We start from the raw sequence: 13,786 nt of genomic DNA, 5'->3' as shown, positions 1-13,786 counted from the left end.
AGAATCAGAACCGGAAGAGGAGGAACCGGAGGAGGAAATAGAACCGGTGGGGGAAATAATAAAACGGTTAAGTAAAAGAAAATCCTCAACCAACCGACCAAGGTTAATTATGGTCTATGGTGTTTCCGCCAAGGAAGCAAAATATTGGGAGGATTACCAATTCTCCGATGAATCGGATTCTGACGAGAATTCCGATGATGTTATAGAAATTACCCCAACTGAATTTAAAAAGGCAAAAGAAAATAATAAGGGAAAGGGCATAAAAATAGAGAAATCTAATTCCAACCCCGATGAACTTTATATGTATCGTCAACCCCCGAAGCCCTTAAGTTGTAACAATGACCCGGGAACCTCTAAACCACCAGGTTTTTCTAAACCGTTGTGGAAAACGACAACTCGTATTAGGGGAACATCATATATCCCTAGAAACTTGGAAAAACGAACCAAAACCGAAGAAGAAGAAACGAGCGAGTCGAAATAAGATAGTTGTATTCGTGTGGTCTAATATATGTAATATAGTGTGCTTATGCTTTATGATATATGTAAAAATTGCTTGTATTAATAAGTATTTTTTTTTTTATGAATCTAACTCTTGTCTATTTTACAGTATAAAAACACAAAATGGATAGACAACCCAATATTTTAAGAGACCTACCCGGAGACATGATTGATGAAATCTTGTCTAGAGTCGGTCAGAATTCTTTGGCACAACTATTTACGGCGAAATCAGTTTGTAAGACATTCGAAGAACGTTCCAAGAATGTCTTGGTTTATAAGAGACTTTCGTTTGAAAGATGGGGGATATCACATTGGGAAACCCATAAGTTACGATGTGTTTACTTTGACGCATATATTGCGGGGAACCCAAATGCTATTTTACGCAACGGGTTAAGAAATTATTTTGACTCAATGTATCCGAATATAGGACTTCCTGATTTAGAAAAAGTGGCTAACTTGCAACATAAAGAAGCATGCTATGCTTACGGGTTAGTAATGTTCGCTTCTCACCAAAGTGAGAAACAGAACATCGGGCTACAACTATTAAACAAAACGTTCCCACAAGTGACGGAGTCGGTAATTGGGGTAAGAAATGAGGTTTTTAGGTTATTACGAGACTGTTGGTCATTACGTAACCCTCGTCCCTTTGACGATGTTACAACACGCTGTCTTAACAACGGCCATAACGGTTATGTTCCACAAGACCAAGGATGGGAAGTAGTCCTAGTAAAACCAGAATGCATGACTTGTTTCTGGACGTATGAATTACGTGTCTTTATTGCCTTTGCTGAACGACTTGTGTACTAGCTAGAATTATCTTCACAACTATCTTGTATCAAAGTTATTGTGTGCTATATTTCATGCTTTATGTAAAATAAGCGGTATTGTAAGTTTGTAAAATATTGTATAAAAGTTTGAACGCGAAATATTATTATAATCAGTTTTTCATACGGAATTGTAGTAGCTGAATTGTATATTAGCTACTAAGTATGAACTTAACGGGTAGGTACTACCCGAATTTAAACTTATAAAACGCTAATATGAAGAAAAAGCTTTTATAAATGAGTTCATATTATGCTACGAAATACTATTAACTACTCTTAATATTCTGTATGATTAACTTGTTCCATTTGACTATTTTGAAGGAAATGGCACCGACTACTCGACACACCGTGAATATGAATGAAGAGGAATTCCGTACTTTTCTAGCTTTAAACATAGCCGCAGTACAGGCTGCGCTACATACCAACAATAACCTTGGATCTAGCAGTACAGGAAATCGTGTAGGATGCACCTACAAAGAATTCACTGCCTGCAAACCTTTGGAATTTGATGGAACCGAAGGACCGATCGGATTGAAATGGTGGACCGAGAAGGTCGAATAGGTGTTTGCCATAAGTAAGTGTACTGAAGAGGACAAAGTGAAGTACGCTACGCATACCTTCACATGTTCTGCGTTAACATGGTGGAATACCTATCTAGAGCAAGTGGGACAAGATGATGCGTACGCACTACCGTGGTCAGCATTCAAGCACTTGATGAACGAGAAGTACCGTCCCAGAACCGAGGTCAATAAGCTCAAGACAGAACTTAGAGGGTTACGAACCCAAGGATTTGATATTACCACGTACGATAGACGATTCACAGAATTGTGCTTATTGTGTCCGGGAGCGTTCGAAGATGAGGAAGAGAAGATCGACGCATTTGTGAAAGGATTACCGGAAAGAATCCAAGAAGATATAAGTTCACACGAGCCCGCCTCCATACAACAGGCATGTAGAATGGCTCACAAACTAGTGAACCAGATTGAGGAAAGAATTAAAGAACAGACGGCTGAAGAGGCCAATGTGAAGCAAGTCAAAAGAAAGTGGGAGGAAAACGGTGATAAGAATCACCAATATAACAACAACAGCAATTACAATAATAATCGCAACAATTATCCCAACAATCGCAACATCAATCGCAACTACAACAAAAAGCCCAACAACAACAACAACAACAACAACAACAACAACAGCAGCAGCAGCAGCAGCAACTACAACAATCATCCCAACAACAATAACAACCGCAACAACAACAACAATCAGAAGCAGTTATGCCAAAGGTGTGAAAAGTATCACTCCAGGTTCTGCACCAAATTTTGCAACAAGTGTAAAATAAATGGTCATAGCGCGGCGAAGTGTGAGGTCTACGGACCAGGGGTTAACAGAACGAAAGGAACAAATGGTATCGGAACGAGTAATGGCGGAGCAAGTAGTGTCGGAGCAAGTTATGCCAATGTAGTTTGTTATAAATGTGGAAAACCGGGCCACATTATTAGAAATTGCCCGAACCAGGAGAACACGAATGGACAAGGCCGCGGAAGAGCTTTCAATATTAATGCAGCAGAGGCACAGGAAGACCCGGAGCTTGTTACGGGTACGTTTCTTATTGACAATAAATCTGCTTACGTTTTATTTGATTCGGGTGCGGATAGAAGCTATATGAGTAGAGATTTTTGTGCTAAATTAATTTGTCCATTGACGCCGTTGGATAGTAAATTTTTACTCGAATTAGCAAACGGTAAATTAATTTCAGCAGATAATATATGCCGGAATCGAGAAATTAAACTGGGTAGCGAAATATTTAAGATTGATTTGATACCAGTAGAGTTAGGGAGTTTTGATGTAATAGTTGGCATGGACTGGCTGAAGAAGGTGAAAGCAGAGATCGTATGTTATAAAAATGCAATTCGCATTGTACGAGAAGAAGGAGAACCCTTAATGGTGTACGGAGAAAAGGGCAACATGAAGCTACATCTTATTAGTAATTTGAAGGCACAAAAACTAATAAGAAAAGATTGCTATGCTGTTCTAGCACACGTCGAGAAAGTACAAACTGAAGAAAAGAGCATCAATGATGTTCCCGTCGCAAAAGAATTTCCCGATGTATTTCCGAAAGAATTACCGGGACTACCTCCACATCGATCTGTTGAATTTCAAATAGATCTTGTACCAGGAGCTGCACCAATAGCTCGTGCTCCTTATAGACTCGCACCCAGTGAGATGAAAGAACTGCAAAGCTAACTGCAAGAACTATTAGAACGTGGTTTCATTTGACCAAGCACATCACCATGGGGAGCTCCTGTTTTGTTTGTCAAGAAGAAGGATGGTACATTTAGGTTGTGTATTGACTACAGAGAGTTGAACAAACTTATCATAAAAAACCGTTATCCACTGCCAAGAATTGACGACTTATTTGATCAACTACAAGGCTCGTGGGTTTATTCGAAGATCGATTTATGTTCTGGATATCATCAAATGCGAGTAAAGGAGGATGATATTCCAAAAACTGCTTTTAGGACGCGTTATGGTCATTACGAGTTTATGGTTATGCCGTTTGGATTGACTAACGCACCAGCTGTGTTCATGGACCTTATGAACCGAGTGTGTGGGCCATATCTTGACAAGTTTGTCATTGTTTTCATCGATGACATACTTATTTACTCAAAGAATGATCAAGAGCACGAAGAACATTTGAGAAAAGTGCTAGAAGTATTGAGGAAAGAAAAACTGTACGCTAAGTTTTCAAAGTGTGCATTTTGGTTGGAAGAAGTTCAATTCCTCGGTCACATAGGGAACAAAGAAGGTATCCTGGTTGACCCGGCAAAGATCAAAACCGTTGAAAAGTGGGAAACCCCAAAAACTCCGAAGCATATACGTCAATTTTTAGGATTGGCTGGTTACTACAGAAGATTCATCCAAGATTTCTCCAAAATAGCAAAACCCTTGACTGCATTAACGCATAAAGGGAAGAAATTTGAATGGAAGGATGAACAAGAGAAGGCGTTTCAATTATTGAAGAAAAAGCTAACTACGGCACCTATATTGTCATTGCCTGAAGGGAATGATGATTTTGTGATTTATTGTGACGCATCAAAGCAAGGTCTCGGTTGTGTATTAATGCAACGGACGAAGGTGATTGCTTATGCGTCTAGACAATTGAAGATTCACGAGCAAAATTATACGACGCATAATTTGGAATTAGGCGCGGTTGTGTTTGCATTAAAGACTTGGAGGCACTACTTATATGGGGTCAAAAGTATTATATATACCGACCACAAAAGTCTTCAACACATATTTAATCAGAAACAACTGAATATGAGGCAGCGTAGGTGGATTGAATTGTTGAATGATTACGACTTTGAGATTCATTACCACCCGGGGAAGGCAAATGTGGTAGCCGACGCCTTGAGCAGAAAGGACAGAGAACCCATTCGAGTAAAATCTATGAATATAATGATTCACACTAACCCTACTACTCAAATAAAGGAGGCGCAACAAGGAGTTTTAAAAGAGGGAAATTTAAAGGATGAAATACCCAAAGGATCGGAGAAGCATCTTAATATTCGGGAAGACGGAACCCGGTATAGGGCTGAAAGAATTTGGGTACCAAAATTTGGAGATATAAGAGAAATGGTACTTAGAGAAGCTCATAAAACCAGATACTCAATACATCCTGGAACGGGGAAGATGTACAAGGATCTCAAGAAACATTTTTGGTGGCCAGGTATGAAAGCCGATATTGCTAAATATGTAGGAGAATGTTTGACGTGTTCTAAGGTCAAAGCTGAACATCGGAAACCATCAGGTCTACTACAACAACTTGAAATTCCGGAATGGAAATGGGAAAACATTACTATGGATTTCATTACTAAATTGCCAAGGACTGCAAGTGGTTATGATACTATTTGGGTAATAGTTGATCGTCTCACCAAGTCAGCACACTTCCTGTCAATAAGAGAAGATGACAAGATGGAGAAGTTAGCACGACTGTATTTGAAGGAAGTCATCTCCAGACATGGAATACCAATCTCTATTATCTCTGATAGGGATGGCAGATTTATTTCAAGATTCTGGCAGACATTACAGCAAGCATTAGGAACTCGTCTAGACATGAGTACTGCCTATCATCCACAAACTAATGGACAGAGCAAAAGGATGATACAAACGCTTGAAGACATGCTACGAGCATGTGTTATTGATTTCGGAAACAGTTGGGATCGACATCTACCGTTAGCAGAATTTTCCTACAACAACAGCTACCATTCAAGCATTGAGATGGAGCCGTTTGAAGCACTTTATGGTAGAAAGTGCAGGTCTCTGATTTGTTGGAGTGAAGTGGGGGATAGACAGATTACGGGTCCGGAGATAATACAAGAAACTACCGAGAAAATCATCCAAATTCAACAAAGATTGAAAACCGCCCAGAGTCGACAAAAGAGCTACGCGGACAGTAAAAGAAAAGATATAGAGTTTGAAATTGGAGAAATGGTCATGCTTAAGATTTCACCTTGGAAAGGCGTTGTTCGATTTGGTAAACGGGAGAAACTAAATCCAAGGTACATTGGACCATTCAAGATTATAGATCGTGTCGGACCAGTAGCTTACAAACTGGAGCTACCTCAACAACTCGCGGCTGTACATAACACTTTCCACGTCTCGAATTTGAAGAAATGTTTTGCTAAAGAAGATCTCACTATTCCGTTGGACGAAATCCAAATCAATGAAAAACTTCAATTCATTGAAGAACCCGTCGAAATAATGGATCGTGAGGTTAAGAGACTTAAACAAAACAAGATACCGATTGTTAAGGTTCGATGGAATGCTCGTAGAGGACCCGAGTTCACCTGGGAGCATGAAGGTCAGATGAAGAAGAAATACCCGCATTTATTTCCAGAAGATACGTCAACACCTCCAACTGCTTAAAATTTCGGGACGAAATTTATTTAACGGGTAGGTACTGTAGTGACCCGAACTTTTCCATGTTTATATATATATTAAATGAAATTGTTATTTACATGATTAAGTGTTTCCAACATGTTAAGCAATCAAACTTGTTAAGACTTGATTAATTGAAATAGGTTTCATATAGACAATTGACCACCCAAGTTGACCGGTGATTCACGAACGTTAAAACTTGTAAAAACTATTCGATGACATATATATGGTTATATATATAGTTAGAATGATTTTATTATAAGTATGTATCTCATTAGGTATTTTAACAATGAGTTATATACATAAAAATGAGACTATTAATTTAAGAAACTCGAAAACGATATATATAACGATTATCGTTATAACAACGTCTTACTAGGTACATATGAATCATATTAAGATATTGATACACTTGGTTAATTATGTTAAATGATAAGTAAATATATTATTAAGTGTATTAACAATGAAATACATATGTAAAAATAAGACTACTAACTTAATGATTTCGAAACGAGACATATATGTAACGATTATCATTGTAACGGCATTTAACTGTATATATATATATCATACTAAGATATATTATATATCATAATATCATGATAATATAACAATTTAACATCTCATTTGTTATAATAAACAATGGGTTAACAACATTCAACAAGATCGTTAACCTAAAGGTTTCAAAACAACATTTACATGTAACGACTAACGATGACTTAACGACTCAGTTAAAATGTATATACATGTAGTGTTTTAATATGTATTCATACACTTTTGAAAGAATTCAATACACTTATCAAAATACTTCTACTTAACAAAAATGCTTACAATTACATCCTCGTTCAGTTTCATTAACAATTCTACTCGTATGCACCCGTATTCGTACTCGTACAATACACAGCTTTTAGATGTATGTACTATTGGTATATACACTCCAATGATCAGCTCTTAGCAGCCCATGTGAGTCACCTAACACATGTGGGAACCATCATTTAGCAACTAGCATGAAATATCTCATAAAATTACAAAAATATGAGTAATCATTCATGACTTATTTACATGAAAACAAAATTACATATTCTTTATATCTAATCCATACACCAACGACCAAAAACACCTACAAACACTTTCATTCTTCAATTTTCTTCATCTAATTAATCTCTCTCAAGTTCTATCTTCAAGTTCTAAGTGTTCTTCATAAATTCCAAAAGTTCTAGTTTCATAAAATCAAGAATACTTCCAAGATTGCAAGTTTACTTCCAAGTTTTCTAAATCCATTCCAAGTAATCATCCAAGATCAAGAAACCTTTGTTACTTACAGTAGGTTATCTTTCTAATACAAGGTAATAATCATATTCAAACTTTAATTCAATTTCTATAACTATAACAATCTTATTTCAAGTGGAAATCTTACTTGAAATTGTTTTCGTGTCATGATTCTACTTCAAGAACTTTCAAGCCATTCAAGGATCATTTGAAGCTAGATCTATTTTTCTCATTTCCAATAGGTTTATCCAAGGAACTTGAGGTAGTAATAATGTTCATAACATCATTCGATTCATACATATAAAGCTATCTTATTCGAAGTTTTAAACTTGTAATCACTAGAACATAGTTTAGTTAATTCTAAACTTGTTCGCAAATAAAAGTTAATCCTTCTAACTTGACTTTTAAAATCAACTAAACACATGTTCTATATCTATATGATATGCTAACTTAATGATTTAAAACCTGGAAACACGAAAAACACCATAAAACCGGATTTACGCCGTCGTAGTAACACCGCGGGCTGTTTTGGGTTAGTTAATTAAAAACTATGATAAACTTTGATTTAAAATTTGTTATTCTGGGAAAATGATTTTTATTATGAACATGAAACTATATCCAAAAATTATGGTTAAACTCAAAGTGGAAGTATGTTTTCTAAAATGGTCATCTAGACGTCGTTCTTTCGACTGAAATGACTACCTTTACAAAAATGACTTGTAACTTATTTTTTTGACTATAAACCTATACTTTTTCTGTTTAGATTCATAAAATAGAGTTCAATATGAAACCATAGCAATTTGATTCACTCAAAACGGATTTAAAATGAAGAAGTTATGGGTAAAACAAGATTGGATAATTTTTCTCATTTTAGCTACGTGAAAATTGGTAACAAATCTATTCCAACCATAACTTAATCAACTTGTATTGTATATTATGTAATCTTGAGATACCATAGACACGTATACAATGTTTCGACCTATCATGTCGACACATCTATATATATTTCGGAACAACCATAGACACTCTATATGTGAATGTTGGAGTTAGCTATACAGGGTTGAGGTTGATTCCAAAATATATATAGTTTGAGTTGTGATCAATACTGAGATACGTATACACTGGGTCGTGGATTGATTCAAGATAATATTTATCGATTTATTTCTGTACATCTAACTGTGGACAACTAGTTGTAGGTTACTAACGAGGACAGCTGACTTAATAAACTTAAAACATAAAAATATATTAAAAGTGTTGTAAATATATTTTGAACATACTTTGATATATATGTATATATTGTTATAGGTTCGTGAATCAACCAGTGGCCAAGTCTTACTTCCCGACGAAGTAAAAATCTGTGAAAGTGAGTTATAGTCCCACTTTTAAAATCTAATATTTTTGGGATGAGAATACATGCAGGTTTTATAAATGATTTACAAAATAGACACAAGTACGTGAAACTACATTCTATGGTTGAATTATCGAAATCGAATATGCCCCTTTTTATTAAGTCTGGTAATCTAAGAATTAGGGAACAGACACCCTAATTGACGCGAATCCTAAAGATAGATCTATTGGGCCTAACAAACCCCATCCAAAGTACCGGATGCTTTAGTACTTCAAAAATATATCATATCCGAAGGGTGTCCCGGAATGATGGGGATATTCTTATATATGCATCTTGTTAATGTCGGTTACCAGGTGTTCACCATATGAATGATTTTTATCTCTATGTATGGGATGTGTATTGAAATATGAAATCTTGTGGTCTATTGTTACGATTTGATATATATAGGTTAAACCTATAACTCACCAACATTTTTGTTGACGTTTAAAGCATGTTTATTCTCAGGTGAATACTAAGAGCTTCCGCTGTTGCATACTAAAATAAGGACAAGATTTGGAGTCCATGTTTGTATGATATTGTGTAAAAACTGCATTCAAGAAACTGATTTCGATGTAACATATTTGTATTGTAAACCATTATGTAATGGTCGTGTGTAAACAGTATATTTTAGATTATCATTATTTGATAATCTACGTAAAGCTTTTTAAACCTTTATTTATGAAATAAAGGTTATGGTTTGTTTTAAAAATGAATGCTGTCTTTGAAAAACGTCTCATATAGAGGTCAAAACCTCGCAACGAAATCAATTAATATGGAACATTTTTAATCAATAAGAACGGGACATTTCAGTGAGGCCGTGAGTACTGCATGCTACGTGATGAACAGAGTTCTAGTGGTGAAGTGACATGGCAAAACATGTTATGAACTGTTACACAAGAGAAAGCCGAACATTAAACATTTTGAACCCTTTGGTGCACCTTGTACTATTCTGGTACGAGACCCTGGAGGAAAATTTAATTCAAAGGTGATCTCTGGTATCTTCTTGGGATATGGGAATCGTAACAAACGGGTGTATAATACTGAGTCCAAGTGTGTAGAAGATCGTTATGAGGTTGATATTCAACGCAATGCTCCACCTCGTGTCAGTAAAGGATTCGCATGGCAGTTTGAATATGATAAGTAATTTGATTCATTCAATCTTCCACCAGATGCTACAGATGAAGAAGTTCTGACTCAGATATTTTTTGATTCTCAAAACTCTTCTGAGAATGTTTTCACTATTCCAGTGCAGGTTTAGAATCCGGTTTCTAGCTTGCAACCAAGTTCGCAGAGTGTTAGAGGTGATTTTGATTCTAATGAGGACGGGGTAGTGTATACAGATGAAGATAGTGAGCTTGAAGATGACGAGGAAGTTAGTCGAACGCAACTGACGGAGGAACATCTTAATCCTCTATATAATCAACCACCAACTGTAACAGTGACTGAACCGCCAACTGAAGCAGGAGGTGTACGTAGATCCAATCGTGTTATTCTGCCACCTAAACGCCTTGATGATTATTATATGGATTCAAAAGGCATTCCTCACATTAGTATTCCTCAAGCGAAGTCTAATGAAGCCTCCACGTCTGGAGTTCCGACTACATCAGAGGTTCCCGTGACTAGTGCAAGTTCAACAGTAGCAGAAGATGTTCAGACAGCGAGTGCGAATGTGGTAACAGCCTTTTATTCAACGTTGAATAAGATAGGAAGAATATTTGTGCATGCTCACTCATGTTATGTGTGTCAAATTGAACCTAAAGATGCTTATGAAGCATTGAAGTTTGACGAGTGGGTTAGTGCAATGCAAGAGGAGCTGTTACAATTCAAACATTTAAAGGTTTGGAAGCTAGTCAATCCACCGCATGGTTGTGTGCCCTATGGTCTTCGATGAGTTTTGAAAAATAAGAAGGATGAACAGGGTATTGTTATTAGAAACAAAGCTAGACTGGTGGTAAAGGGATATCAACAGATCCCTGAAATTGACTATGATGAGGTTGTTGTGACGACTCGGGAATTTCCGACCAAATTTAAACTTAATCTTTATATGATTTTGATACGATAAACAAGATATGTAATGTTGAGTCTAGAAAATTTTGGAACGATGTTCATATATTCGATTAACCTTTGACCATTTCTGACGATTCATGAACCATTAAGTGTAAATAGATATGTGTGTATATATACATATGTATATATATAAATAATGATTGAAAATATAATTTGATATATTATATGCTGTTGTTATTAAAAGTAATTATGATATTATGATAATTATTATTTAAAACCCAACTATATAAATAAAGTATAATAAATATATATTTTGTGATTTCGAATTTATTTAGTAAACGACAGTAACATTCAATTGTCATTCGATCAATATTAAGAAAGTTAAATTCAAACTTACGTAATTTTAAAATAAACGGTGATACGAAAATGAGTTATATAAATTTTAAGCTTATTAAAAATGTATTTAAGAACTACTTGTTAGGTTTTAACACTTTTTATATTTTACCCAGAAATGAGAGGGACAGTTGATGTAATTTTTATTTAACAAATTCAGGATCGAATTTTATACCATAATGACCAAAATAAATAAATAAAGTTAATTTAAAAATATGGGATTTTTCTGAACACTTTTACCCGCCACTAATTTCGTATGATACACAGTCCGTGAAAACTGTCGGTAAGATGTAAACAACAAACATTCACGAGAATTCGACTGTGTTGTTCTTTCCTTTCATCATTCACCTAACTGTGTAAATTATTATTATAAAATTATTATTAATTATTTTAGTATGACTAATTATTGTGTGAATGAATATATATTAGAAGAGTTGTTATCCATTTCAATCAACTCCTCTTTTCTTCAGCTGCCCATCGATCACCAACCATCACCACCGTATCACTAACCACCATCTTCACCCTTCTACAACCAAAACTGCCATCTATAACACCACCTCAACAAACTACAAGCCAACATCTATATCTATATAATCTATCTATCTAATCCCTATCTTAAATATGTATATACATAATACATATGCTTATAAATATATACATATAATCTTATAGATATAACAAGATAGATCACCAACTTTGAAGGAAACCAACCCATCGTTTATTTCTATTTCACCATCAAAGATCAAACCCATTTAAACACCTCACAACACCATAAATCGTCATGCACCTTGAAACCCATCATTTTTTTTAGTCGTGAACAACAAACAACACCCATAACAACCACTTTCATTTATAATCCACCATCATCTCTACAAACCCAAACACCTATCGTTAACCGACACTTATTGCTCTCTCTTCTCCCTGATCGTGAACCCAAACCAAACACCACGAGCTGCTATGCTCCTGTTCCAACCACCGTTATCAGTTTAATTAGATTCTTGGTTTCGTTTGCATCTGCTGCTACGTCTACAGTTTCTATTAATATTCGAGCACTAAAATACTCCCAACACCCGCTTTACGTTGCTATTAAACTGCTCCTATTACTTGTGGTTTATGTTTCCTTAATCTGCAGTAAAACAACCATTACCGCCACTAGTCCTACTACAAAAACCATCGCCAACAGCTGCTAAATTGCTGATGTGTTGCAGCTGTACGCCGGCCCACAAAACCACCATGCTACTCCACAACACCCACCATCTTCAACCGAAAACGCCACTCACAACCTGCTGCTATATTCTATAGTTACTTCTACTATAAACCCTCGTGACCTGCTCAATACCTTGTTTCGTTTTTCTGTTTCTACTATCAAATAATCATGCTCAACATATTACTACTATTACGCCTATTGTTTCGGTTCTACATCTGTCAGTTTGGACCACATCCAAAACACCTTTTAATCATATTATTTTTCGTGTATTTTCTTCCCTGGTGGCCAACAATCCTTTATCATATAACCCCACTTGATTTATTTAAGGAAAAAGATGTTTTCCTTTCTACACCGCATCTCACGAATTCCTTTGGGCTGTATATTAAATTGTTGGGCCATGACCCAGTTGAGTTTTCTGTTGCTGCAGTTCCTGCTTACTGTTACGACTAGGAGGGTGATTTTTCTTCTATGATTAATGATAATGATAATCGATAAATCTTCTTCACGATCTTGTCCACTTAAAACTTATGAAGTCTGTAACTTGGGCTTCTTTTATTTAAGTCTTGGACTAGGGATATTTTTTTTTTGGACTAAAATATTTAGTTGGGCTTTTGAATGGGCCAAATTATAGTATTAGGTAATATATCTATTAGTACCCGGCTATATGATTTTATGTACGAACTGTGATGACAACGATGATGGGATGATGGTAATGACGAGTAAGTGATGATGTTATGATCATGTCGATGATTATGATGATAAGGTTGAAGATGAGGTATTATGCATAAATCACGACGATGAAGATGATTGAGATAATGATAATGGTGATGTATCCTGTTGAAGAGATGATTTCAAAATGAATTAATGATGATGAGTGTATGATGGTATGATGATGAAAAGAACGATGATGATGATGGTGGAATTAGAAAAATGAAGACAGTCGAATACAGGGTAAAATGATTTAATCTATAATTAAAATAGAAAGGATGAAATGGAGGGGCGGTTCAGAGTGTTTGTGTGATTAGAGAGGTCGGGGGTTCGAACCAAGGCTGTGGCAATTTTTTTTTTGAAAAAGAAGAAAAAAAAGGGAAACAGTATTTCACGAGTTAAAATGAAATAATCTAGGATTCAATCAGAGAAAAATTGGAATAGAGGAGTGGTTTAGGTTGATATCGGGTTATCAGGAGGTCGCGGGTTCAAACCCGAACTTGGACATTTTTTTTGGAGCTACTCCTTTGAGGTAGTTTTTACTAATACTCTTATTAT

The sequence above is a fragment of the Rutidosis leptorrhynchoides genome, chromosome 1, assembly GCF_046630445.1.
Source record: "Rutidosis leptorrhynchoides isolate AG116_Rl617_1_P2 chromosome 1, CSIRO_AGI_Rlap_v1, whole genome shotgun sequence".
Classification (NCBI taxonomy): Eukaryota; Viridiplantae; Streptophyta; class Magnoliopsida; order Asterales; family Asteraceae; genus Rutidosis; species Rutidosis leptorrhynchoides.
This window is presented reverse-complemented; position numbering follows the sequence as displayed.